Source organism: Callorhinus ursinus, unplaced genomic scaffold (assembly GCF_003265705.2).
Source record: "Callorhinus ursinus isolate GAN/ISIS: 27379988/994484 unplaced genomic scaffold, GSC_fseal_2.0 scaffold10, whole genome shotgun sequence".
NCBI classification, from domain to species: domain Eukaryota; kingdom Metazoa; phylum Chordata; class Mammalia; order Carnivora; family Otariidae; genus Callorhinus; species Callorhinus ursinus.
This window is the reverse complement of record NW_027397072.1, coordinates 34,845,899-34,873,453: the sequence shown is the minus strand read 5'-3', so window position 1 is coordinate 34,873,453 and position 27,555 is coordinate 34,845,899. Positions and strand designations below refer to the sequence as shown.

The 27,555-nt window shown below is 44.8% G+C and overlaps 2 long non-coding RNA genes across 6 annotated transcripts in view; one reads left to right on the top strand and one right to left on the bottom strand.

The window, feature by feature from the left end:
- The window catches only part of LOC112820987 (uncharacterized), a 61,866-nt gene extending 36,840 nt beyond the window's left edge, over positions 1–25,026 (bottom strand). For 3 of the 5 annotated variants that reach the window (XR_012379712.1, XR_003207310.2, XR_003207311.2), the window contains exons 1-2: positions 24,646–25,026; positions 433–740 (exon numbers count right to left, since the gene is read on the bottom strand). This is a non-coding gene — a long non-coding RNA (uncharacterized lncRNA). The remainder of the gene's footprint in view (positions 1–432; positions 741–24,645) is intronic. The other 2 variants (XR_012379710.1, XR_012379711.1) reach the window with 1 other exon arrangement.
- LOC112820986 (uncharacterized) overlaps positions 20,220–27,555 on the top strand; it is a 34,137-nt gene continuing 26,801 nt past the window's right edge. The window contains exon 1 of the long non-coding RNA XR_003207308.2: positions 20,220–20,364. This is a non-coding gene — a long non-coding RNA (uncharacterized lncRNA). The remainder of the gene's footprint in view (positions 20,365–27,555) is intronic.

Sequence of the window (27,555 nt, the reverse complement as noted above, 5' to 3'; positions counted from 1 at the left end):
GGGGCTCCCTGCTCAGTGAGGAGCCTGCCTCTCCCTCTCCCTCTGCCCCTCCCCCTGCTCGTGTGCTCTCTCTCTCTCTCTCTCAAATAAATAAATAAAATCTTTTAAAAAAAAGTTAAAAGAGAAAGAAAAAAAACAGATGTCAGTGTCTGACTTCCTGTTTTCCTTCTTGACTCAATTGTTATGTAGTATCAGCAGGGGTCCTAATGTGGGGAATTTGATTATGGGAGTTTTCACAGTATGACTTCAACAAAGCGAAAAATTTGACGGATTATTTCTGGAGAGTGGAGCAGTCAGAGTTTCCAAGAAAAGTGATGTTGAAATGCATAACGAAGATTCTCTGCTCAGTGATGCAGCCTGCAGGGGCTCCCAGTCAAACATTCTGAGAAATAGTTGAAGGGGATGGCATGGCCCATGCAGCTCAGCACTTACCTGTGCAATGTAGGAAAGACCCCCTTACTCCCTGAAGCTTCAGTTAGTCCCTCGGTGGGATTTACTTGTACTTTATAGCAGGGCTATACTGGGACTGTGTGGTAGTTTCAGGTCAGTACTGGATCCTGGCTCTCTGGACGCTGGCATTCTCAGAACTCGGTGTCTTCCGGGGATGATGATGTTGAGGGAGGTGTGTGGTGCAACACGCAGTTTGCAGCCCTCTCCAGCACTCACAGACGTTCCCACTAAGCCCAGAAAGGACTGGAACACACCACGGGAAGCTGTCTCCTCTCATCCCGTCACTGGGCCTGGCGGGTGGGGTGGAAATTGGCCTTTGGGCAACCACACCCAGCTCTCTACCCACTCTGGCCAGAGACTTTACATTCTCAACAGCTGCTGCTGTCTGTGTTTGGCTTTCAACTTGGCTGCCTTGACCCAGCTCCCAGAGACCAGTTTGCAGGGGACAACTGTGACACTGGCGTTCCAGTCATATCTGACCTGCATCCCCTCCCCACCGCTCTCCTGCCACACACATTGTATGCCTTCATTTCATTTCTAGGGTTTATCACAGGAGGTACATCTTTGATTTGCCCCCTGGTTTTGTTGTGGAGTTTCTTAAGACTTAATTGCAAAGGTCATCACTTAAAATGTGGGAGGAATTGATTCTTTTTTTTTTTTTTAAGTAGGCTACAGTGGAGTAAGGAATAAGCTAATGGAGATACATTCATCTTCTATTACTTGCACCACTGTGTGGGATAGGACTGAAGTAAGTGATGCTTTAGGAAGTATCTTGGCCCTTCTGTGTCATAATTAATTTTATAAATCAAGATATGGCATGGGCTATGAACCTGGCAGTACTGCCTTTTTAAGGGCTCATCACCCCTTAAAATCATTCAAACCTTTCCACATAGCAATAGCAGTCCTAGCAACTTATTTTTTAATGATTTTTTTAAAAAAAGATTTTATTTATTTATTTGACAGAGACAGATAGCGAGAGCAGGAACACAAGCAGGGGGAGTGGGAGAGGGAGAGCAGGCTTCCCGCTGAGCAGGGAGTCTGATGTGGGACTCGATCCCAGGACTCTGGGATCATGACCTGAGCCGAAGGCAGCCGCTTAACGACTGAGCCACCCAGGCGCCCAGTCCTAGCAACTTCTACAAAGGAAATAATTCAAAAGAAGAAGAGAGGAAATCTTTATGTGTACTTAGATGTTTATGGAATAATCACTTATAATGGTGAAAACTGGAAATAACATGATGCACAGCAGCAGGAGAATGGTTAAACAAATTGTGGTATATCTATGGAAAACCATGCAGCCACACAAAATGAAAATGAGGAAGACTATACAAGGACAATGAAAAGTGTTTAAGTGACGTTAAACAAGAAAGTAGAACACAGGAATTATATGAACCATATATCATGAGGTTCTCTATCTAAATGAAGACTGGAAAGAAATTTGGGAGAAGAGAAAGTGGTGGAAAAATGAGTTATGTTTTTCTTTTTAAATATCTTTAATATTGTAGACTTGTTTGGGTAACAAATAATCCTTTTAAAAAAAAAATACCCAAGCTCCTTCACTTGTTGTGGTTGTCTTTTACTTTGGGCAATAATGAAGAAAACACTCAGAACATAGAAAAAGTCACATTAGCAACTACCAAGTCTTGAACTCAGAATGTGACTTATTGATAACGAGAGAAGTCAGGTAAGGGGATCTGAAGATAACAGATATAGAACATAGGTCCAAGAAGGCAGTTTGGGGAAAAGGATTTGCATAGTTGAATATTTAGGAGAAGGAACAAACTCACATTGACTCATTAGTCTATACTAAAGCTGACATACCTTGAACAAGAGAGAGAAAGCACACCAAAGAGCTTTAGTCCTTGTCTATCTCATTAGTCTTTCTCTTTATCTCTCTGGAATGCACATTGTCTCTAAAGCATTAATGGTCTTTTTTTTTTTTTTTTGATTGATTGATCCTTTCCTTGGGGGCAGCTGAGCAACTCACCTGGAGGAATGATTCAAATCATTCCTGATATTAAATATTAATCCTTGGCCAACATAATTAATCATAGTGTACTGGCACTTGGAAGCACTCAAACAGACAGCCTTTACACATAGGAGATGCATCCACTCCAACCTGCTCTTCCTTCATAATCTTGCCCCAAACTTATATGGGTGGCTTGGGGCAAAATTTGGTCCCTGGTTGCCAATGTCATATATTAATGGAGTGAAGCAGGCTGATAGTCTGCAGCCTGAGAAGGTTTTTGGAGATGAGCCTGTATGTCAGGGTTAATTACAGCCTGGTTTAAACCTTAGGTTGTGGATGGACCATGAAAAAGGCAGATTGATGACTACTTTGTGGTCAGATGACCCCAGATACTTAGATATTTCAAGAGGAAAAAGAGAAACCTTAGAATCATCTCCAGAGTACAGACACTGTGGTAGGTCCAGTGCAAATTATAAGCTTTGGGTTAGACACGGCTGCTGCCCACAGCCCAGAAGAGTGTATTAGAGGGACAGAATAGAAATACAGATAGAATTCAAGTCAATAAACCTACCTCACAGAACAAAATACAAGTAGCTCAAAGTGATCAACTTTAAGTTAGAAAACCTGGGTTTAAATCCCAGCTAGACTCTCTGATCAATTGTGTCATCTTGGACAAGTATCCAAGACTTAATTTAATTTTTTTGTTATTGTTATTTTTAGAGAGAGCAAGAGCGCAGGCACAAGGGAGTGTGAGCAGGAGGGTGGGGCAGAGGGTAAGGAGAGATTCCCAAGCAGGCTCCAGGCTCAGCACGGAGCCTGATGTGGGCCTCCATCCCATGACTGAGAGATCATGACCTGAGCTGAAATCAAGAGTCCGATGTTTAACTGACTCAGCTACTCAAGTGCCCTGGCTTAATTTCATTTTCAAAATGGGAATGAATAATGCCTACCTCAAAGGTATGAAATAAGACAATGCATTTGAGAATCTACTGAATCCATAATGTGGACTGCATAAGGCAGTGGTTCTCAAAGTTGGTGGCACACTGGAATCATTCAGAGGTTTAAAAAAACAACTGATGCCTGAATCACACTCCCGGAGATTCTGAATTAACTGGTATCATATGTGGACTTGCCAGTGAAATATTTATAAGCGTAGAAGAGAAAGAAACAAGTCCACAATTATAATAAATGTTTTAATACTCTTGTCTCAATAGTTGATAGAACAAGTAGACAGAAAATCATTAAGGATATGAGAGACTTGAATAATCTATCAACCAATTTGACTTACTTGACATTTTAAGAACATTCCACTTAACAACATCAGAATACACATTCTTTTCATGTGCACACAGAAAATTTTCCAAGATAGACCATATTCTAAGCTGTAAGGTAAGCCTTAAGAAATTTAAAAATATTCAAATAAGACAAAATGTGCTCTTTGACCACAGTGGAATTAATCTGAGGCAAAACCTGGTAATAACAAAAAGATATCTGGGAAATATCCAAATATTTGGGAACAAATTTACACAATTCTAAGTAATCCATGGGTCAAAGAAGAACTCAGAAGGGAAATTAGGAGATATTTGGAACTAAATGGAAACACAACTTACCAAAATTTGTAAGATTCAGCCAAAACATAGATTTACAGGGAAATTTAACACACTAAACACTTACATTAGAAAAGAAGGGAGGTCTCAAACTAATGATCTTAGATTCCACCTTAAGCAACTAGAAAAAGAACAAATTAAACCTATACTATGCAGAAAAATGTAAATAATTAAGTATGAAGAAGTCAGCAAAATAGAAAACAAAAACAATAGAGAAAAACATCAATGAAACTGAAAGCTGTTTCTTTGGGAAGATCAATCAAATTGATAGACCTGTGGCCAGGTTTATCAGGAAAAGGAGAAAGGATATAAATTACTAGTATCAGAAATGAGAGAGGTGATATCATTATAGATATTTTAATATTAATTCAAATATTAAAAGTATTATAAGAAAATATTAAGAACAACTCTATGCCAATAAATTTTATCAACTTGGAGAAGATGGAAAAAATCTTTGGCAAATGCAAATTACTATCGCTTATTCATGAAGAAATAGATCACCTGGATAGTTCTATATTTATCAAATAAATAGAATTAGTGGTTAAAAATCTCTCCACAGAGAAAACTTCAGTCCCAGATGGTGAATTCTATCAAATATTTAAGGAAGAAATCATGCTTATTCTATATATAAACACTGTAAGTAAATTGAAGAGGAGGGACTATATCCCAACTCATTCTATGAGACCAGCATTACTCTGACACCAAAACCAGACAACAGTATCACAAGAAAACTAGAAACCAAAATTCCTCATTAGTACAGATGCAAAAATTCTTAAGCAAATTTTAGCAAATAGAATCTAAAAACATGGGCGCCTGGGTGGCTCAGTTGGTTGGGCGACTGCCTTCGGCTCGGGTCATGATCCTGGAGTCCCTGGATCGAGTCCCGCATCGGGCTCCCTGCGCAGCGGGGAGTCTGCTTCTCCCTCTGACCCTCCCCCCCATGTGCTTTCTCTCTCTCTCATTCTCTCTCTCTCTCAAAAATAAATAAATAAATAATCTTTAAAAAAAAAAAAGAATCTAAAAACATACAAAAAAGAATAGACAATAATCGGGTGGGGGGGAGTTACCCCAGGAATGCAAGGATGGTTTGACATTTTAAAATCAATTTACCATATTAACATATGAAAATCTTATAGTTGTATACAATTAAAAGAAAAACCATAGGAGTACCTCAATAGAACCAGAAAAAGGATTTGACAGAATCTAAGCTCCATTTCTGATTTTTAAAAAAGCAACTCTCAGCAAAGTAAGGAACTTCTCAACTTGAGAAAGAACATCTGTGAAAAACATAAAGCTAACATTATACTTAATGGGAAAGACTGACTGCTTTTCCTCTAAAAGCTGGAACAAAGAAGGCTTGTCCACTGTCATTACTTCTATTTAACATTGTACTGCTTCTAGCTAGTGTAATAAGACAAGGAAAAAAAATAAAAGGAATCCTGATTGGACAAGAAGAAGTAAACTGTCTTTACTATCAGGTAAAATAATTATCTATGTAGAAAATTCTATGGAATGTACAAAAAAGCTATAGAACTACTAGGTGAGTTTAGTGAGGCTGCAGGATACAAGATCAATACTAAAAATCAACTGTATGTCTAAACAGTTTCAAGAAACAGTGGGAATTTGAAATTATATAAATATTAGCATTTATGAGAGCATAAACATATCAAATACTTAGAAACAAACTTCACAAAAGAAGCATAAAACCTGTACACTGAACAAACACTGCTAAGAAGAATAAAAGAAGACCTAAATATATGGATATGGAAGAATCAATATTGCTAAGATAAGTTCTCCCCAAATAGATCTATAGATTCAATGCAATCTCAATCAAAATCTACTAGGCTTTTTAAATCCAGAAATTAACAAACTTATTCTAAAATTATTATTATTTTTTTAAATTTTATTTATTTATTTGACAGAGAAAGACACAGCGAGAGAGGGAACATAAGCAGGGGGAGCAGGAGAGGGAGAAGCAGGCTTCCCGCGGAGCAGGGAGCTCGAGGCAGGGCTCCACCCCAGGACCCTGGGATCATGACCTGAGCCGAAGGCAGATGCTTAACGACTGAGCCACGGTGGCTTGCATTCCCTCTCTCACGGTGTCTCTCTCTGTCAAATACATAAATAAAATCTTAAAAAAAAAAAAATATATATATATATATATATAAAGAACTCTTAAAACTCAACAATTAAGTAAACAAAACAAAACGTATTATAAAAAATGAGGAGGGGCATGGCTGGCTCAGTCAGTAGAGCATGCGATTCTTAATCTCCGGGTCGTGAGTTCAAGCCCCACATTGGGTGAAGCATAGTTAAAAAAAATGAGGAAAAGACTTGAAAGACCCCACCAAAGAAGAAATACGGATGAAAAATATACATGTGAAAAGATTCTGAACATCAGTAGTCGTTAGGGAAGTGTAAACTAATACCATAATGGAGATACCATTACATATCTATTAGAATGGCAAAAATAAAAAATGCTGACAGTATCAACTGCAGGAGAGGATGTGGAAAAACGGGAGTTCTTACACATTTCTAGCAGACAAGTAAAATGGTAGAACCACTGTGAGAAACAGTTTGGCAGCTTATTTTAAAGTTAAATGTATGCTTGCCACACCTACTTCTAGGCATTTGCCTGGAGAAGTAAAAACTTATATATTCATACCTCTACATTAAAGTTTATAGCAGTGCCATTCATAACTGTTTAAAACTGGAAGCAACCCAAATGTCCTTGAGTGGTGAATGGTTAAACAAAATGTAGTACATCCATACAATGGAATATTACTCAGCAATAAAAAGGTCTCACTATTAAAATATGCAACAACATGGATCAATCTCATAATAATTATGCTGCATGAATGAAGGCAGACCAAAAAAGAAAAGATAAAAGCAGGGTTCCATTTATGTAAAATTCTAGAAAATGCAAACTCATGTATAGTGGCAGAAAAGCAAGTTGTTGCAGGACGGGGGGAGGGATTACGAAGGGGCACAAGCAATTTTAGGGGTGATTAGCTTGAGTGTGGTGACAGGTAAATAACATATATCAAAATTTACCCAATTACACATTTTAAGCATATGCAGCTTATTGTATGTTATTTACACCTCAAGAAAGCTGTTTAAAAAAATGTAATCCAGGTGACTAATGTACAGCTAAGTTTGAGGACCACTGGTTCACATATTTAACTATCCTAAGTCTTCAGCCTTTGGCTTAGTGGTTGGGCTACCATTAACCCACAGATTTTCTGTTTTCTGGATTCCAGCCAGTTACAAATCTGAAACCTGCAGGATAGCTACAGAATGAGTGTACAAATCATCAGATAGATTCCTTTTGGTAGTTCCAGAGCCTTCATTTTAAGCTGCAAGGAAGTACTAGATAAAGATTACTACGAGAGACTCAAGCCTTTAAACTTCCAGGGCTATAAATCACCCATGGTGCAGAGACAATTTTGGAACTGGTAGTTTGATGAAATTGCTCCTCCCATCCCTTACAGACTCAGCTTCTGAACTCCCTTACTTTATTAGAGGTTGTTACTTGAACCCATTCCATTTTCTGCCTCTCCTTCTTTTGACTTCATCTGCAGGGCTTCCAAGAAGAGGCACTTGAATGTCCTGAAAAAGTTGCTTTGTTATGCTATGCAAGGCTTCCCTAAATGAGTATATTTCCCCTTTCCTCTCAATAACTCAAATAGGACAAACTGTAAAGGACCTGAAATTGGCTGAATGAGACCAGTCTGTCCACTGTGTCCAGTTTGCTCAGAGGCAAGGGAATGACCGACAGTAGCCTATTTTATTTATTTATTTATTTATTTATTTATTTATTTTTTTTGACAGTAGCCTATTTTAACACCCAACGTGCATATGAATCACCTGGTGGCCCTGTCAAAATACGGATTCTGAGTCAGTAAGACAGGGGCGGGCCCAAGATTCTGCATTTCTAACCAGCTTCTCCCTGGGAACGCCAATGCTGCTAGCTGGGCTGCAAGGCAAATGACCTTTCAAAGTCCTTTCATCCCTGCTACACTATGAAGCAATAATGATCCTAATAGGGAAGACGTCATTCAAGTCAAAGGGAGGAACTAAGTATTAGCACTGCATTTGATGACATGCTCCCAGTTATGAAACCCCTGCATTACCTAAATGTTTATACATCTGGTAAGAGCAAGGATGCATTTGTTGTGAGTATCTCAGAAGGTTTTCAAAATGTTGTCGATTGAATTTTCTTATCTTTTTCTGAAAAGGATCTGCAATAGGTAGAATGGTTTTTGTATGTTATAATTAACCAACTCAAGCCACTTTATCATTGATGCATCCGACCACCCCTGTGTATGCTCCTCTCCCCCTGCTTTTTTTTTTTAACAAAAGATATATAATATTGAGGTATGAAACTTGAATGTGTAGCATACTACAGAGTTGATGTTTTCAGTTCTTATGACAAATGGGCTGGTTTCTCTCTTAGATAGTTGGAGGATTATATTGCATATCCTGAATTTTCCTCTTTTTGAGACAAAGACAGTTCTGGTAACAGCAGCAGTTGCTGCTTGATTTAGAGTTAGAGTAAACTCTGCTGGAATGAATTGCAGGACCATGTTGAGTCCTGGTCATGAATCTTCCTAGGGAAGCTGGCTGTAGCCCTTGGGTGGGTCTTTCTCGCCCACTACTTACTTTCTTCCCCCTCTGCTTTGTACATCAAACTGCACGATTTTTTTCAAAGCAAATTCTTGATTTTTGGAAAGCAACGGAGTACTTTAGTAGGCCTAAAACTGACACATTTAAACAAACATATTTCAAATATATGTGAATTTGCCATTTAAACCAAGTGTCCTTGATGTGCTTGAAACCAGGCCAGTCTATATTTTCATCGAAATTCTTATCATGGGTAATTTTCCATCTCCGTTTACCTTGCTATTTAAATAAGCTCGTCGTAATTTTCAATGAAAATAATGGAGAAAAATACATCTGTGAAAGTGAAGAGTGAATCCATACTCATGGCTCTGTATTCCTTGTCCAGGATTCCCTATTTACTGATTACAAGAGCAATTTTCTGTCTTTCAAATCCATTTCTCCAGAAGAATTTGAATCACCACTGGAATGAATGTGGTAACGGGAGAAGCTCTGTCAACAAGACGGGACACACGGGAGGGGAGCAGAGGAGCGGGGCTGTCTGGTCGATGGTTTTGGATGGGGTTTGGGATTTTTGTTGTTGCCAGCAAACTCAAAGTTCAAAGAGAGTAGGAAAGCATATTGATTAGCTCTGGACTGGTCAAAGACTAGATTTATATCTGAGTTTAACTAATGTTTTGCACATGGTCTCCTTTGTGTTTAAAAGATGTTGTACCCGGGTTATTTAAAGAGGGCCAGATGAAAGCAATTCCTCTTCTTGTCTTCTCTCCTCCAAATCATAATCATTTAATAGGCAGTTAAATATTAAATCTCTAGGAACAAAAGGAAGTGTGACTGGCCCAAATGACCTGTGACCTCTGAAGTCCCCATTGGCGCCATAAGATCTCTGTGGCTTATTATTCTCCCTCAACCCCCCATCCCAGAGGCCGTGGACATGGGGCTATCTGGAGAACCAAGCAGACCCACTTGCCCATGCCAATTCATCTTTCCTTTCCCAGTTTATCAAAGATATTTGGATTTCTTGATAGAAATTTCAGCCCCAATCAGTTAGTTTTCATTAAAAAATTATGTTGCTTACATCACTGAGGGTATTAGGCTAAGCACTTTACACACATCAAGTATTCAATTCCCGTGATACCCATTCTATAGGGGAGAAACCTGAGGCTCAGGCAGGTTACACGACTTGCTCAAGTCCTCAGGGCCAGGATCCAAAATACAGACAATTTAACCCCAAACACATGCTCTTAACCACTGTGGTCCCCAGCTTCCCGCATCCTTAGATTCCTTCAGGACTTGGGAACTGAAGGAGTTTGGGAAAGGGACAGGGACATGCCTTCTTTATTGAAGCTGCTTCAAAGCTTCATAGTCGTCCATCCATTCAATGGTAGCCTTGTTCCTGCTCACCTCTTCCGGAAGTATACTTCAACTGAAGGTCACAGTATCACCGCACAGCTGACACCTTTCCCTGGTAAGTGGCCTCCACACTAATTCTCTCCATACTGGGTAAGTCTCCTGCAACCATGTTTCTATTTTAAAACCAGTCCTCCTGGTTAGAGTGGTGAGTCCCAAGCTGGGTCAACAAGATTCTTTCTGTTGCAAATCCCAAACTGGGGAGGAGGGATGGAGAGTTAATTTCCTGTGTGTCTGGAACCATTATACGCAAAGTTTGTATAACATGCAAACTCAGGTAGGAAAGCCATTTTTGTCCACAAACAAATGAGAGAAAGGAGAGAGGATGGGAGGAGAGGAGAGAGACAGAATATAAAGAACATGAAGCAGACACACAGAGAAGCTGAGACCAGATAGGGAAATTTTTATCAGATTTCCAGTACATGGATCTGGTTCTTCGTGAAGCATTTCCATTTCCCTAAGAATACCCCCCTTTTCCTTAAGCTGGCCCAAGTTGGTTCCTGTCCCTTGTAATCAAAATCCTGATTAATACTCATTCAAACTCCTATAAGACCCAGGCACTCCGACCTTCTATATCTCCCCAGGATCCAACAAAAGACTTTGCATACAATCAATGTTTCGTGCTCCATTCTTTGCCCCAGTATTCTTCAACCCCCCCTCTGCTTACATTGAATCTTGATTCAACCATCTAATTGTATTGTCTGAATCCAGACTCTTCTCTCCTGTTCACCTTATGTTCTACCATGAGATGGGTCTTCCAGAACTTTGTTTTCCCCCCATGTGTTGCTTTCCAGCTCATACGTCTTCAGTGGCTCACTAGCCCCTAATTGTGCTTCATGGAACACCAGAGGAGATAGATGTTCCATGACAAAAACTGTTCTATGGTTAGAGACTCTCGGGAAATCCGATTCCCCTCTCTTGACTCTGCCACATACATCGGCATATTAAAGGCTTTGAGAAGTTCTGTTTATGAATCATCTCCACCACTAACAAAACAAAAACAAAAACAAAACCCGGCTTGAATTTGTTTGATTTAACGTTTCCTTTCTTGGTGTAACACTGGCAGTGTAAGGGGAAATACCTACAGAAGCTTTTTGGCTCTCTGCTTATGTGCCCCACACGTGAATTATCTGATCTGACTGGACTTTTCTCCCTCAGCCGCAGCCAGCTGCACCAGCTGGCTTCCTGTGCTTCATCTCTGTGCCTCTGGTGCAGTGGCCCCTCGGTGTGGAATGCTCCTTGTCCATTCCACCTCCAAGCTTCATCTCCACTGTGGACCTTTCTCAAATCACCCAAGTCCACATTGAGCCTATACTTTCCTCACCTCCTAAAGCCCTTGTGATTTGAACCAGAGTTAGCATTTAGTCATACACAGTCTTGGGTTTCTACCTAACTCTTTCATTATTGTATGTTTATCAACCCAAGAAGACGACAAGTTTCTGAAAGGCAGAAATCACATCTTTTTTTCTATAATATCCAGTTTGGGACTAGTACAAATGCATTGAAGGATTTAGGCTAACTTCCTGACAGAATGACAAATGTTTTCTCTCCATCTGCTCAAGAATGGTCTAGTGTTGGCTGGTAGAGGTAAGGTTGCTCAAAGCCTCATGCCAGGCTTTCTCTGAAGAACACAAGGACACCTGAATGCTTGTAAAGAGTTACTTTTGCCATGACAAGGTTCTCTTGGGTATAGGATTTTAAAGGGATCCTTATCTGCTTGTAGGGATGGATGTCAGCATGCCTGAAAACAGGGGTTGTGCAAGATAACCTTGCCACAATTAAAATTCCATGCTCAGAAACAGCCTAAAGTCTCTTCCACATAAAACTGGTTAGATCTATATGGCACATTCATAGCACAAAACCATAAATAGCTTTAACAAATCACATTGTTGAAGAATATTTAATGACTTGGGAAGATATTTATGATATATTGTTACATGAGAAAAAATTCCAAAAAAAGCATTACACTGTTTTTATAATTGGATTAAAAAGAATATTTAGGCATTGAAACAGCCTGGTGAACTAAACACCTGGAAAGGTGAACTAACATGTTATTACTTGTTATATCTGGTGGGATCACAAGTATTGTTTTTTTTTAATCCCTTCTTGTATTTTTCTGGTTTTCTACATTGAACGTATATGACTTCTGTAATCAGAAAAACAAAAAACAAAAAACAAAAAACAAATCATCCAAAACACAACTCCATGTTTTCTCTCTTTCCCCAGCACTTGCCTTCACACTGAACGTTTCAAATCAGGTCCAGAAGCCCAGAGAATCCTCTCTATTTTAACTTTGTGCCTTAACCCCTTGTTGGCTGTGGCTGGCTTTCTTGTTTTGCTAGCCATTGGGCTAATATAGGAATGTCTCAGAATCCACTGATAATCTAGATGCTGTTCAGGGTCAGCATCCAAGTATAGAGAGATCAAATAACCTCTGCCTCTTTCCTTCCCCAGACATGTTCTGATTCCTTTTATTCCTTTCTCCCCATCTCATTCTCTTTTCCCCTAGAAATAAAATGCTGACGGATGTGGATGTTGGGATCACCTTCTGGGGGCTGAAAAGAGACATGGAGGAGAGGTATAGGATCATGCAATATCTCCACAAGAGTATAGCTTTACCTACTACTGCCTAAGATTCCAGCTCAGCTCTCTGCTCCTGCACTCATCAGAATAATAACCAGAAAGAGCGAAGACTTGGAAGCCACCTGAGCAAGCCAGAAACCCTTATGTTGGAAATGGAGAAAAGATCCAGGGAGGCAGGGAAAGAGCAAAAGCATCAAGAGCTGTGTGTGTGTGTGTGTGTGTGTGTGTGTGTGTGTGTGTGAGAGAGAGAGAGAGAGAGAGAGAGATGGAGGTGTGGGGGGTAGGGGAGGGGTGTGGGTTGAGTTTGGGGAGAGTGAAGAGCGAAAAAAATGGGGTAGCTGTGAATGGAAAAAAGAGAATTTAGTTTGTCTACTGAGAATATACTTAACCCCTTTGACTTATTCTCATGAGATTGAGTAAATATTTTAACTGACTTAAATTACATTTCTCTCCAGGAGTGCTGTTTCTTCTATTGTGTTTTTGTGCTTACTCTGAGCAACACAGGGTTCCCTATTGTACTTGGGTTACACAAACATGAATGCATTCCTCAAGAGTGGAAGAATTCTATGGAGAAAATGACATGGGCTTACCCTATTTCAGTGTCTATTGGCCACTCTCTTAGCACCTGGTGGCCTCCATCAATGCACATATATTCTACATGATGAAAGGTACAGCTGAGTGTGCCCCCGTTTTGGAAAAGGCACTGCACTATGGTTTGAGTATTTCCTGTGCATTGGGGTCTTGTTATCATGTCTGGTCAAGAGACATCTTCTAGAGCCTCTGCCCACAGTCTTTTGGAAACAAAGGGATGGTTGGGGGTTGTTTAGGTATGTTTTGAGGTGAAGTCTCAAGACTGTAAAGGCTTCTGACATTCTGTTTCTCTTTAGGATAGGGAAAGCCTCCTGCCCCAGACCCTACTCTGGCCTCAAGCCCCTGGGGCAGCAACATGGCTGATATTCCAGTGTCTGTAACCAAATAGTCTGAAGGACCTTAGAAGCCTCACTTAACTTGGTTTATCCTGAGTGCACAGGCTCCTTGCATTACACTGGCATCTTTGGAGAAAGGCTATGTTGGCCGTCAGCCTCGAGGCTGCAATCCCCGAGGGAAAGGAAGGAATAGCTTCCAGAAGGCCTGTGTTAACAGTAGACATGGTGGGGGCCAGACATGCAGAACCGTGAACCCGTCTGCATCCAGTGATTGCAGAATTCTGGTGAAATGGGCCTGGAGAATTCCTGAAACATCTGACACTTCAATATCCTCTACTGAGAAGGCACTTCGGGGAAGAGGAAAAGAGAGAGGGGTTTCCTTTCCAAGACCTCACTCCGAGGATCCTCTCTTTTCGCTTTTACTCCTTCTGGTGCTTCTCTGTCGAACTGTGTAAATGGCTCACACAAGGCTGGGAGGGCAGCTAAAAAGAAACTATCCACGAATGGCAATTGGGTAAGTCAGTGTCATTGACCCAGGCCTGTATTTACTCTGTTTGTGCTAGGTAAATAAAGTCACTTTATTACCTACCACGTGGGAGATCTTATCCCTCTCTCTCTCTCTATCTGTAATTATAAGCACGCAGCTTGGTTGTTCATTTCAACTTGACCTGACTTTGCTCATTCATCACATGTTGCTAGTCAGGTCCAGTTGCTCTTGCTAGTTCCATTCTCTTCTTTGCTCTTAGGCTAGCCATTTCTGATGGCCAAGGAAATAAGTTCCCCTCTGTTTGGATTCTTTTCATTCATTCATTTAAAAAAATGACTATATATATATATATATATATATATATATATATATATATATATATAGTCTCCCTACCATATGCGAGGCACTATTCTGAGCATTTGGGATGTATTTGTGAACAAAATAGACAAAGATTCCTGTGTGTGTGGGGGGGGGGGGAGATGGATAATAAACATAACAGATGTAAATTACACAGTATGTTAGAAGGTAGTAAGTGCCATGGGGACAAAAAAAACCCCCAGGATTATGCAGGTTAAGGGTGATTCAGAGTGTCTGAATATAGGGGAAAGGGCAAATTTCAGTATTAAACACGGTGGTTAGGGTGGAACTCTTTCAAAAGGTAAGATATAAAGATTGAAAGAGTGAAAAAGTCCATCAGGTAGATTTCTGGGAAAGAGTGTTCAGGCTGAGGGGTAGGGCTAGAGCAGAGACCTCCATGTGGTAACATGCCTCGTGTGTCAAGGCACAGGAACAGCAAGGAGGCTGGACTCCCAGAATGAGTGAAGGCAAGCGTATCAGGAGAGAAAGACAGAGAGGTAAGGAGTGAGTGGACTGCATAGAGGATGCAGGACCCTTCTGGGGTTGTAGAGACTTTGATTTTTACACTGGGAGAAATAGGGAGTTACTGAAGAATTATTCTAAAAGAAATGGAGGGGGTAGCTACTGAAGGGTTTTGATTAGAGAAGTGCTATGATCTAAGGTATATTTTAAAGGGATAAGTCTGGCTTCTGTGTTGAAGGTGAGAGTAGAAGCAGGGAGACTTGACAGGAGGCTACAGTAATAATCCAGGTGACAAATGGTGACTTGGACTCATTGAGCAGCAATGACGGAGAGCGATGTGGTTGGATTCGAATGTACTCCGGAGATAGAATTAATTCCTGTCAGATCTCATGTTTATGTAATAGGAAGACAGGAGTCAAGAGTGACTCAGTTTTGGGTCTGAACACCTGAAGAAGAGAGTTGCCATCAACTGTGATGGGAGAGGCTGCAGGCAGATCAAGTATGTGGAAGTAACTCATGAGTTCCATTTCGGACATCCCAAGTTTGGAGATATGGAGCAGACAGCAGGGAATACGGGTCTAGAGTTGAGAGAAAAGGTCTAGGCTAGAGAAATAAATGTGGGTCATGGGCATACCCATGGTATTTAAAACCACATACCTGTATGAGATCAAAAGAGGTGGGTGAGGAAGAGTAGAGGACTGAGGTCTGAGGCTTGGACACTTCAACATTTAGAGATCAGGCAAAAGAGGCAGAACCAGAAAAAGAGACCAAGAAGGTAGGAGTAATGAGGTCGGAGGAAAACCAAGAGAGTGTGGTGTCCTCGAAGCCCAGTGAAGAAAGTGTATCAAGGAGGAGAATACGGTCAGCTCGATCAGCTGCTATTAATCAATAAGATGAGAACTGAGAATTAGCCACTGGATTTAGTTAACAATGTAAGTCATGGTAACTTTGACGAGAACCATTTCTGTGGAGTGGTGGGGCTATAAGCCTGATTTGGGGTTGGTTTAAGAGAGAACTAGAGAAGACGACCTGGACATAGCAAGAGTAGAGGATTCTTTGAGGAGTTTGCTCTAAAGGGGAGCAAACAAATGAGACAGAGGCTGCCAAGGGAAATACAGCTATTAAAAGACCTTCTTGTTTTTTAAGATTTGGGAGGAACAATGGCATGCTTGTGTACTCATGGAAATGGTCCAGCAGAGAGTGACAGTTTGGTGTAGGAGAGAAAAGGAAGAGTTGCTGAAGAAATGTCCTTGAATAGGTGAGATGTGACGGCGGGCACCTGCAGAGCTCTCTTCTGGTTGCTTGTATTTTTCCACTGGAAAAAGAACCCAATTAGCAGCTGAGAGTGAGGCTGGGAAGGAAATGTTCAGGGTTTGAGAAAAGAAGGTATGGAACTGTCATCTAGGAGCCTAAGCGAATGAACAGATCAGGGAAATATAAGTATGACCGCTGGGCAGCATTAAGGACCCACTGAAGTTCCAAGAGCATGGATTTAAAGTGAGATCGAGCTGTGTGGCTGTGTTTTTCTCAAGCCATGTTCAGCCGCTGATGTGGAGCAGTCAGAGTTGGGTTTCATTAGGTCTATCGTCATGCCAGGTGACTGTGACAAAGAAAAGAGGCAAAGAACTGAGAGTGTGTAGAAGAAAGAGGTCGGGTTGGGGGTATAATTATAATGACTGATCAGAAACTTACACGAGGTCAGGAGGGGAGTAAGAACATCACAGGCATGGACCATAGCAAAAGCTGGTGGGTTCAACAGATTGTGGAGGTTCTGGTGGGGTCAAAGGATGGTTGGGATCAGGCAAGGAAGTGAGCTGGAAAAGCAGAAGGTTGGGGTCAGTGAGTGGGCTGTGTGACACTGAGATTATGGAGGGCTTGTAGCTGTGGGTTATCACAACAATCATAATCATGGAAGATTATTGGAGGAGAGGTGTTAAGGGACTGAGTGGTCTGGGTGTTGGAAGGGTCATGTGTGTGTGTGTGGCAATCACCAATAGTTAAGACAGTGCTGGAAAGAGAGTGAACCAGGATCTAAAATAAATTGAAATATGATCCCTGGGGGTCAGGGAGAAAACAGTAGTGTTTGGGTTTTTTGTTTGTTTGTTTGTCTTTTTAAGATTTTATTTATTTATTTGAGAGAGAGAGAATGAGAGAGAGCAGAGCAGGAGGCGGGGGCAGAGGGAGAAGCAGGCTTCCCACTGAGCAGGGAGCCCAACACAGGGCTCGATCCCAGGACCCTGGGATCGTGACCTGAGCCGAAGGCAGCCACCTAACCTACTGAGTCACCGATGTGCCCCAAGACAGATTATGAACTCTAGAGGTCACGGAGGAAGAGTTTCAGGAGTTAGGGAGGATAGAAGGCCATAGAATAGGGGAAAGACCGGGCCTCATGGGGATCAGAGGCCTGGAGACAAGGTGACTTGGGAGCCAGGGAGATTGTAGAATTGACACAAACAGGGAGAGGGACACATTGAGATTAATCCCATTGGATGAAAAGTGGATGATGGTGGCAAGACTGAGTGTTGGGGTTCAGGAGGAATTTCAGGGGCTCCTGACGATGGAGGAAGGTTAGGGAAGCTCTCTGAATAGAGTGTGCCCCTGACCCAGCCTGGCAACCACCCCCACCCTCTGTAATTTTTCACCTTCTCCAAAGGCTGCACCCAGCAGTTACGACAATTCTAACTGCCATATTGTCCACTGGTTTTGAAAGAAGTCCGATTCCAGAACTTCCTGTTTCCCTAAAAGCCCTAAAAGTACTTCATCACATCCATCCCTCTCCCCATCCCAGAGTACACATCCAGGGCTTGGGCTGACGCCCCCAAACAGGTCTGAGTTCTAACAGTCATGGAGCTGCCAACCTCCCAGATGGGCATTTCGGGAAGGGAAGGGCAGCCTCGAGGTCTGTCAGTCCACCTAAAGCTGTGTCATCCATTCTCACATCTCCATATGAAGCCTCTTCCCTCTCTGCCTACACAATACACTGCTTTGGCAAGAAGAGCTTCCAAATCCAGGGAAGATGGTTTTCCCTCATGTGGTCCACGTTTCAGAGAACACATCTGCTCACCATCTTGGTGAATGAGATCGTGCTTCAGTCCCTGGCTGTCCAGGCCCCAGTTAATCACTTGGTCCTCGTCTTCATTCAGCTCTCTTCTGGGCTTAGCTCTATCCTGGTCAAAAGCCAGACCCATTCCTTTGGGCTCGCTCACAGCCTGAGTCGGCGGCCCTCTAATCATCTCCAGGGTTTGCTTCTGGCACTTCCAGAAGGATTGGGGAAGGCAGCCCAGGAGGCTAATAAAAACTTGGTGTTTGCAGAGTTAGGAGAAAGGATGAGCTCCTGGTAACCAGGTGATGTTTTTGTTACACATCCGTAACAGCTGTTTGAACACCAATTTCTCACCCTGTGGTCCTCTAGGACCCCAGAAATCTCTGCTCTGCTCTGGCCTGACGCCTTGTCTGGGGGAGCCCCGCTTTCTCTACCTTCACCTTAGGTTACCACAGTGAATCTCCCTCATACTTTAAGTATGGTAAAATGTCCACACTGGTATGTGACTAGGCAGGTTCGCTAGTTACCTCTTTAGTGAATATTTGCACTTCAGTGAGGGAGATGAGGGTCAGCAAGTCAGGGACTTGCATCCAGTCCATTTAGAATCTTGCTCCTACGGACAGGCTTTTCCTCTATACATTGGGGTCTTGGAGTTGGTTGCCTGGGCCGCTCAGGGGAGCCGTCAAGTTCAATGAGGCTGCAATCACTCAGGTCTGCTAGGCTGCTGCTGCAGAAACAGCTCCCTCGCTGTGAAAGGCAGTTAAGCACTGTGGTGGAGTTGCTTCCATTTCTGGTCAGAGAGACCGTCAGAGTTGGTTATCCCACAGCAGAAGTTCAAGTCGTGACTACTAGAGTCAGATCTCTGGATTCACACCTCTCTTGTGCTGGCTGGGTAGCTGCTTCCTCCACAGTAAAGAGTTGATAGTACCTTCTACAGACACAGGATTCGTTGACATAGAGGTGGCAAAGTGCTCCCTTAGAACAGTGACTGAAGAGTATGCTCCCACATTGGAAGAGGAATGTGACCACATTTTTAGAAGGATTACCTACCATGTGTTAACGTGGGCAGTTATCTAGTTAAAGTTTCTTTTTACAGCCACACGTAAAAACAGGTAGTTCAGGTCTGTTTCACTCATCATCTTCGAACCTGCTCCCCTCTCTCCAAGCCACCGGGCCTTTGAGTTTCCTGGGGATATTTTTTTTGGTGTCTGAGTCCCTTAGCCGCAGGTGGTAGAACTTTAGTAACCGCCCCCCCCCTTGGAGTCTCTTGCTGCCCAACAGGCTCTGCTTCAGTGAGCTGCACCCTACGGAGTCCCAGGCTCAGAAGACTGGCTTAGAACATCCCACTAAACTCTTGGGAACCAGCCTGCTGGGAAAGCAATTCTCTTTTCTAGTGGGACTTTAATCCTCTCATTGCACAGGCTCCTAGCCTCTCCTTTCCCCTCTTTTAGATCTACTCTGCCTCCAGCCTGTTTCTTCCCCGCACAAAAAGTGCTACCAAAAATTTAGAATCAAACTGTAAATTGTAAAATCTGCTTGAGGTTGCCTTCCAGCCAAAGGCAGCATCTCATCCATCTTGAAAGAAAGTCAGCCTTTCTTGAAGACTGGCCTCAGCATGGGGGTTCTATGGGAGAAGCCTTCTAAAAATACCAGGGGAGAGAGGAAGCACCTACAGTCGGGAGTTAGGGAGAGGTATCCTAAGTAGAGGGAAAACCCTTAGGTTGGGGAGTCCAGGGGACGTTAGAGACAGAAAGGGGAAACAGGCCTCTGATACGGATGAAGTCCACCCCTCCCGCTGAGGTAGATCAGGCTGCAGCAAGGCTGGGGCCTGGAAGTGCCAGGCTCAGAGAAGGGTGGGTGGGAAGGGGGCTGCCTGAGAGCTCAGTCTCCTGGCTGGACTAGGATATTTATAGCACCTGTGTTTCTGGACCTGTCTCTACCTGGATTTATGCAGTCTGTGGCTGTAGCATGTGTGGGGAATGAGGGGGGCACATCTTGCTGCAAGGGCTGATTCCCGGCCTTGGGACTCTGGCTGGAATGAAAGTTATAAAATCAAAACAAGGGGCCATCTGGGGGAACACCGAGGCAGAATGGCTCTTTCGTGCTGTGTCTGCAGAGCAGTCGGTGATCAGGCTTGGCTAAACCCGGGGCTTTCCAACACCACCTAGTGTTCTATTTATGGCAGCTGTGGGCGTGGGTGAGGCAGGTGTGGGTGGTGGAGGAAGCGTACCCCACCCTCCCAGTTCCCCAGGGCTGTGGCTCTCTGTTTCCTGGCTGCTCCTCCAAAGGGTTAAAGCCTGAAAGAATGTTCTCTCTCTCTGGGGATCTGCACTTTGAAAGAGGAGCCCAGAGAGCACGTGGTGGCCCATCCTCTCTTCCAGAACAGCAAAACTAGAGTCCAAGTTTGCAGACCCAACGTCCAGGTCCTCCTCTTCATCTTTCCCTAATCGGTATGTGTCTGGCTGCTCTCAGACTACATTAAAAAAAAAAAAAAAAAAAAGTCGATAGCTGTCTTTTGGCTTTTCAAGAAGCCGGAGGACAAATAATCCATAGGAAGACTCTACCTTTGGACCTTCCGGCATTCGGTACATATATGAGGGAGCAGTCTTGAGCAGGCTGGGCTGGGAGGCAGCCGTCTACTATGCCTACCTGTAAAGCCAGCCCTGACTGCTCCCGTGGCAAATTAGACTGGAAGAGGCCATGGGCAGGGTGGGTAGGAAGATCTAGGAAAACTAAGGACAGTATGGATACCTAGGGAAAACAAAAACCATTTTTTTTTTTGTTGATATTTGTCCAGCAGTCATTTTCCTCCTTTAACCCCAGGGCGGCACAAATGAGGCTGCACTATTCTTAGGGTCACCATTTCACAGATGGCAAAACTGAGGCTTAGAAAGGCTAAGGGACTTGCCTGAAGGTGACGCAGCAAGTGCGAACTTCAGTTTCAAACTCGGATTCTGGGGGACCCCCGAGGGTCCGCGGCGGCGGGGGAGGGGGCGCACTGGGGACACAGGAGGCGGGAGGGCGGCCGCGCGGGGGGGGGGGGGGCGGGAGGGGGGGGGGGGGGGGGGGGGGGGAGCAGGAGCGGGCGGCGGCGGCGCGGGGAGGAGCCGAGCCCGGGGGCGCCGCACAGGCCCGGGCCGCTGGAAAGGCCGGTTTGGTGGCCCGGGACGAGGGGCGGCTGGCCGGGAATCCCGAGCGGGCCAGCGAGGCCCGGGCAGCTGCCAGACGCGGCTGGTGACCGGCCCGCGCCGCCCGGCCCCCACCTCCCGGCCCGCGCTGCGGTCGGGCAGCGCGCAGGCCACATACCGCGCGGCGCAGAGGAAATGGCTGGAATTCCTCCCGCGGCGCCTCGCTCGGGCCAGGGGCGGGGCGGGCGCCCGAGAGAGCGTGCGCAGGCGCTGCGGGGCGCTGGCGGGGGTGGCCCGGCTTCCAGCCCAGGGGGCCCCAGCCGGGGCCCCCGCCACTGGGAGCGCTCCGGGAGCTCGAGAACCCGCGCGGGCATTGGGCCAGGCCCAGCCTCCTGCCCCCTCAACCTGTCCCTGGCTCAGGTTGTCGGGGGGTGGGGGCTTGTGGGGAGGGGTACTGCACCCGTGCTGATCAGGCAGCGGGCCCCCAGCCTCTGGGGTGACTTGTAGCGCACAACACACACCGCAGGCGTGGGCCCCTGCGAAGGGACATGCTGAAGCTCTGCTCAGTGAGGCCTCTGCAAGTCCCAGCCTACACTTTGGAAAGGCCCTGGCCCGGTATCTCCAAATGTTCTAGGCCCTGGCTTTCTGTGGCTTTGCTGAGCGGGCCTTTCTTTACTACAGGCCTTGGGAGCAGGGCAGGAGTTGGCTTGAAGGGAGAGGCTGACCCCGCAGGAGCAGGCGGGCCCCTGAGTGGTATAGTATGAGGAGCTGGAGGTGGGGTGCAGGCTTAGTAGAGACGGCCTGAGCAGTGAATTGACCCGAGGAATGAGGCTGTCTCCGTCTCAGACTGTTCCAGAGTGTGGAGTCATTCTTGGGGTCAGCCTAGTCTGGGATAGCTCCCATGCTTCCCCTGGACAGGACCAAAACGTAACTGGGGGAGGGGGAGGGGAGGCTATGGATGGAGGACCTTAGGTTGGGGTCCAGGTAACCTCTGCTAGGAGCGTAGCCCCTGGGGTCTTGAGCAGGGTCTGGTTGACTCGGGATCTGTCCAATCAAGAATGGCATTTGCCCCCTTACTGGAAACTCACTCCCCCTCCCCCCAGGACTTGAGCGCTTACTACACTCTCCAGGAAGATCCACACTTCCTTTCTCTGGGTGGCGAGTCCCACTTGGACTTTCAGCTCAAATATCTTTGTGAGTGCTTCCTTGACCCTCCACTATATTCTCCTCCCTCAATCTTCTTTCACTGCCTGCCTTATTTCCCCTTTCACACGGGATTGTGACCAATTTGTTAATAAATATATGCTCCCAGTTTGATAACAGCTCCACAAGGTCGAAGATTGATCGAATCTTATTTATCTTTGTGGACTCACTGTCTAGTATGGTGCTTGCCTTACAGGAAAGACACTTTAAATGTTTGTTGAGTGAGTGAATGAATGAATGAGAGAAGGAGGAAGGAATTGGGTGCGCAGGTACAGACAGCAGAGATCAAAGGAAAAGCAGGCGAGATAAGGATCCTGCTAGAAAGCTCTAATCTTTGCTTGCTGCATATAGAGAGAGAACCTACTATCTAGGCCCTGCTCTGGCATCTCTTACCTGCAACCTCCAGGTGGGCCCAGTCCAGAGGGCCTGACACCATTACTTACCCAAAACTACTCTGACCTTCACAAGGTGATCCAAACCTTTATCCTAATGCCCATTTCTCATTCTTTTTTTATTTGAGAGAGAGAGAGAACAAGAGAGAGAGCACGAACAGGGGGAGGGGCAGAGGGAGAGGGAAAAGCAGACTCCCTGCTGAGCAGGGAGCCCAATGAGGCCTGATCCCACCCAGGTGCCCACTCACTCTTTCTTACCCTGGCTTTAGCCTCTGGGTTTGGCTTTGTTGGAGATGTGCGTGTTTCTGTCTCCTACCCTTCCCAATCTCCGCATCCAATACTTCCCATGCTGGCCCTCCTCATTTTTCTGCTTCTGGCTCAGGAGAGTCTGATTCCACATTGAGCAGTGCTGTCCACCTTTTCAGAGGTCTACAGCACAGAAGGTGGTGCCCTGGCCCAAGGCTGGGAGCGGTGATGGTGGTGACTTGACTTGCCCCTGGAATGGGATGGCTTCAAGCTTGGAAGCAGGGCAGTGACAGTTTCCCAAACTGACCCACGTTGCTTCCGAGTCCACGTTACAGCTTAAATTTCCACCCTCTCCAGGGGCTTCTGAGAAGCCAGACACAGGCGTGGGGAGGGACTCTCCTGCGAGTCCCTGGGAGAGAATAGGAGCCAGAGACAGGCCTGCCTAATGCACTTGCCCCTCCTCAGGCGGGCCTGGTGGGTGGCGGCAGAACTGGGGAGGGATAGGAGATGAGGTGCCATTTCCAAGGCTGCCCCTGGACACTCATCCATGAGGTGCAGGCTTAGGAAGCCTTGGCAGACCCTTTATAAAGACTCAGGCAGACAGAAACACAGACAGCTCACAGTGACAGTATTGGTTCTGGGAATTTTGGAAGTCAAAAGCCCTACATTTTTCACAAGAAAAAGGAACAAATTTTGGCATCTTTGCTCCAGAAATGGGAATAGACCAAGACAGTGACCTCTGATCATCACTTCCTTATCTCCGTGCTCAGAAGGGGATGGGTTCCTAAGCCCTTCTATTTTCTCCCCAGGGTTTTGTGGGCAGGAGCCCTAGGGTTCAGTAGAGGAAGGAAGGAAGGGAAAGGAAGATAGGCATGGCAGTGGGAAGAAGGGGAGATAATTTTTAAAGTGGCGTGTCCTTGAGGATTGAGGAGGCCAGGAGCCTGATGGACACAGGTTGGGGCCAGAAGGCACCTAATAGGTGTTCAGTGTTACTTTCATCTCCTCATGGAAAGAGCATCCATATCGTGTGTCCCTTAGAGCTCACGGTTCCTTGGGCCCGTATCTCATAGCCTTGAACTACAGCAAACACCCTTGCCTGTCTCACTGCCTCTGCATTGATTGAAGACCTACTACGGGTCAGACAAGTTGCTAGGTATCGAGTGAATCAAAGACAGCTTTTCCGTTGCAGGAGTTAGACCTGAATCGAAGGAGTTGGGATCACATAAGAGAGCATTAAGAGAATGAAGCCGACAATTAATGGCTGCCAAGAGAGGAGAGAGGACCACACCAGGTTGGGGCAGAGTATAAAAGCCTTCGGAAGAAGTTGGCTTTTGAGAGGGCCTTGAAAGGCAAGTGGGCATTTGCCATGTAGAGATGGGGACAGAGGACCTTCCAGGGCAGGGAAGGTCATACATCAGCAAAGGTGCAGGAGAGATCAAGTGCAAGCACATCCAAGGTACTGAGAGCATAGGGCAAAAGTGGGTACAAAGGAGTAACAAGAGAAATGGCTGGAATAGGAGGTGGGTCCTGGACTTTGTAGAGGGTCCTGAATGTCCGACACAGGTCTGTGAGATTTCTCAGAGGGCCATGAGGAGCCCTTGACCAGCAATGGCATGACAAATCATGCTGCTGGCCGCTCAGAAAGAAGCAAGGCAGGGGGGGGGACGGGGGAGAGAAGGGAAAGCAGCCAGACCCATGCATGATAAGTCAACCAGACCGTTAAAGTGCTTTATATTCCCAGCCCCTCATATGTTCAACTGACCTGAAATTGGTTCCATCGAGTAGATCTTTGTCGGTCAAAGGTTTTTGCTGTAGAAGTCTGAGCCTCAGTTCTCCTATGAGAGCAAAGTGAGTATGGAAGGTGGTTTCTGTGTTCCTGTGTGAAAGGGCCAGGGCAGTAATCACTGTGGGCAATCAGAGCCCTTCCTTCTCCTGCTAGCACGGGGAGGGTGAGGAGGAGAGGGTGCAGGTTTGGTACCTAAAAAGGGCAAGACCTTGGGGTAGCCCAGATCTGAGGGAGAGATAGTCTCCTGAAGCAGCTGGGGTGGAGCGGGGTCTGGGAGGAGGTGTTAGGGGCCAGAGGGGCAGTCGGCAGAGGTCTCTGGGGCCAAAAGTTCTCTGAATAGACCCAGCTGGACCTTCTGCCGGCTCTGTGGCTTTCTCCTTAACAGAGCACTTCTCAGGTGGGATGGGAAGGAAATTTCTCAGCAATAGGCAGAGAGAATTGTATTGGTTGTTGTGTGTGTGTGTGGTTTTTTTTTTTAAAATTTTTATTTATTTATTTGACAGCACAAGCGGGTGGAGTAGCAGGTAGAGGGAGAAACAGTCTCCCCGCTGAGCAAGAAGCCAGATGTGGGGCTCGATCCCAGGACCCTGGGATCATGACCTGAGCCGAAGGCAGTCGCTTAACCAACTGAGCCACCCCGGTGCCCCTGGTTGTTGTGGTTTTTAAGTGAGCTCTACGCTCAACGTGAGGCTTAAACTCACTCAAGTTCCTGAGATCAGGAGTGACACGCTCCGCTTATTGAGCCAGCCAGGCACCCCTGGTTGTTGTGTTTTTTAAAATAAACTTTATCTTCCTAGACTGTGAACACCTAGAGAGCAGAGGTGGTATTTCTCACAGGTCCTCGTACTCACTGGGCATTCAATAAAAGCAGAAGGAAAGAATCAGAGTCAGACGCCACATTCTGAGGGGAAGTCTTGCGGGTAGCAGCAATGGCCGAGTTTACTATTTTATTTTATTTTATTTTTTAAAATATTTTATTTATTTATTCATGAGAGACAGAGGAAGAGAGAGAGAGAGAGAGAAGCAGAGGGAGAAGCAGGCTCCCAAGGGGCAGGGAGCCCGATGCGGGACTCGATTCCAGGACCCTGGGATCATGACCTGAGCCGAAGGCAGACGCTTAACCATCTGAGCCACCCAGACACCCCCGAGTTTACTATTTTATCACGAATCCCGCTCTGGGCCCCTCTGGGACTTCGATGAGCGTGGCTGACATCCCCACCACTACCTCTGTACTTCTCTGCTTTCCCTCCATCTCCCAGGTCTCCCATGGAGCATGTTAGCATTTCACCAATTCATTCCATACATATTTATTATTTCAGTTTGCCAGGTTCCCTACTAGACATGGAAACACAATGGTGAATAATGTTAATGATGGAAACAGATAAAGGCCCTAGAAGGCCCTGGGATCTCTCCATGCATGGCCTGATGGGGTCTGAGATGCTACTTGACTGGAAGAGGCAGAATGGTCCCTGCTAGTTATGATTTTATGGCGCCATCTGCTGGCCACATGTGACACATAGACAGGGTTAGGTGTAAATGCACAAAGAAATGGGACTATTAAAACAGAGAGGGCAACACTGCTGTGTACATCCTAAAACATATACGTGTTCACAAAAAATATATATGGAAACATAGACATGTAATCACAGGTAGAAATTCGGGATCTGGCGTAGTACTTTACCCTTGGTAGGACTCGAATCAATACAGTTGACCCTTGAACATTGCCGGGTGGGAGTGGGGGGCGGTTAGGGGCTCCTACCCCCCGCACAGTTGAAAATCTGCATATTACTTTTGATTTCCCAAAATCTTAACTTACTAATAGCCTACTGTTGACTAGAAGTTTTACCATTAACATAAACGGTCAATGAACACATTTTTGGTTATGTTATATGTACATATATATATATAGTATTCTTACAATAAAGTAAGCTAGAGAAAAGAAAAATGTTATTAAGAAAATCAAAGAAGAGAAAATACACTTACCATACTGTACTGTATTTATAGAAAAAAAATCCACCCGTAAGTGGGCCCGCACAGTTCAAAACTGTGTCATTCGAGGATCAACTGTACTTGCTAGTCTACAAAATAAAATCTGAATTCTTCCCATCAGCTTTCTTTCAGGTTTATTATTCACTGCCCTTTCTAGCCAATTGATTGTCACTTGCCTCCTGCCTACATTCCTCCCCCCTCTATTAATTCTTTAAGGCCAAGTTCAAATGCCACCTTCCTTCCTTACCTCTCTAGCTAAGGTAATGACTTCCTCTTCTGGACTTTCATAATTTTATGATATTTATCGTTTCACCGACTTGCATTTTAGCTAAGGGGACACGTGTTTTCTCCTTTCCTAGTCTGTAAGCTCCTCAAGGGCACTTGACTTGTGCTTGACTCATATCTGTGTTCCCCATAGTGCCTGGCACGATGCTTTAAGCACAAAGCTGAGGCTCGGGAAGTATTTGCTGAATGAATGAATAAATGACACAGTCATAGACGCAGAGAAAAACAAAGGTAATACACAGAAATGAACATCTATTTACATAAATTTCTTTAACTTTGCAAAAAGTGATACACATTTAAGTGAAAGCACAGAAACACATGTACCTATGCCTATGGCTGTTAGTAGACATGCTGTTTACATGAAGCCCTTTATTATTTCTCCTGTCTTCATTCTAATCCAGATCTTCATCCCACTGACTGACCGCAGGAACCTCTTAACTTCTTCCCATTTCTAGTTCTTTCCTTTCCATTTTTCCATGGTCCCCAAGCTGTACTTTCCTAAAACACCTCTTTGATGCTATTATTCTTTAGCTCAAGAACTAAACTCAGCAGTTCTTATTGCCTTGCTTGATAAAATCTGGAAAAAAACGAAATCCTTTCTTTTCTACTCTC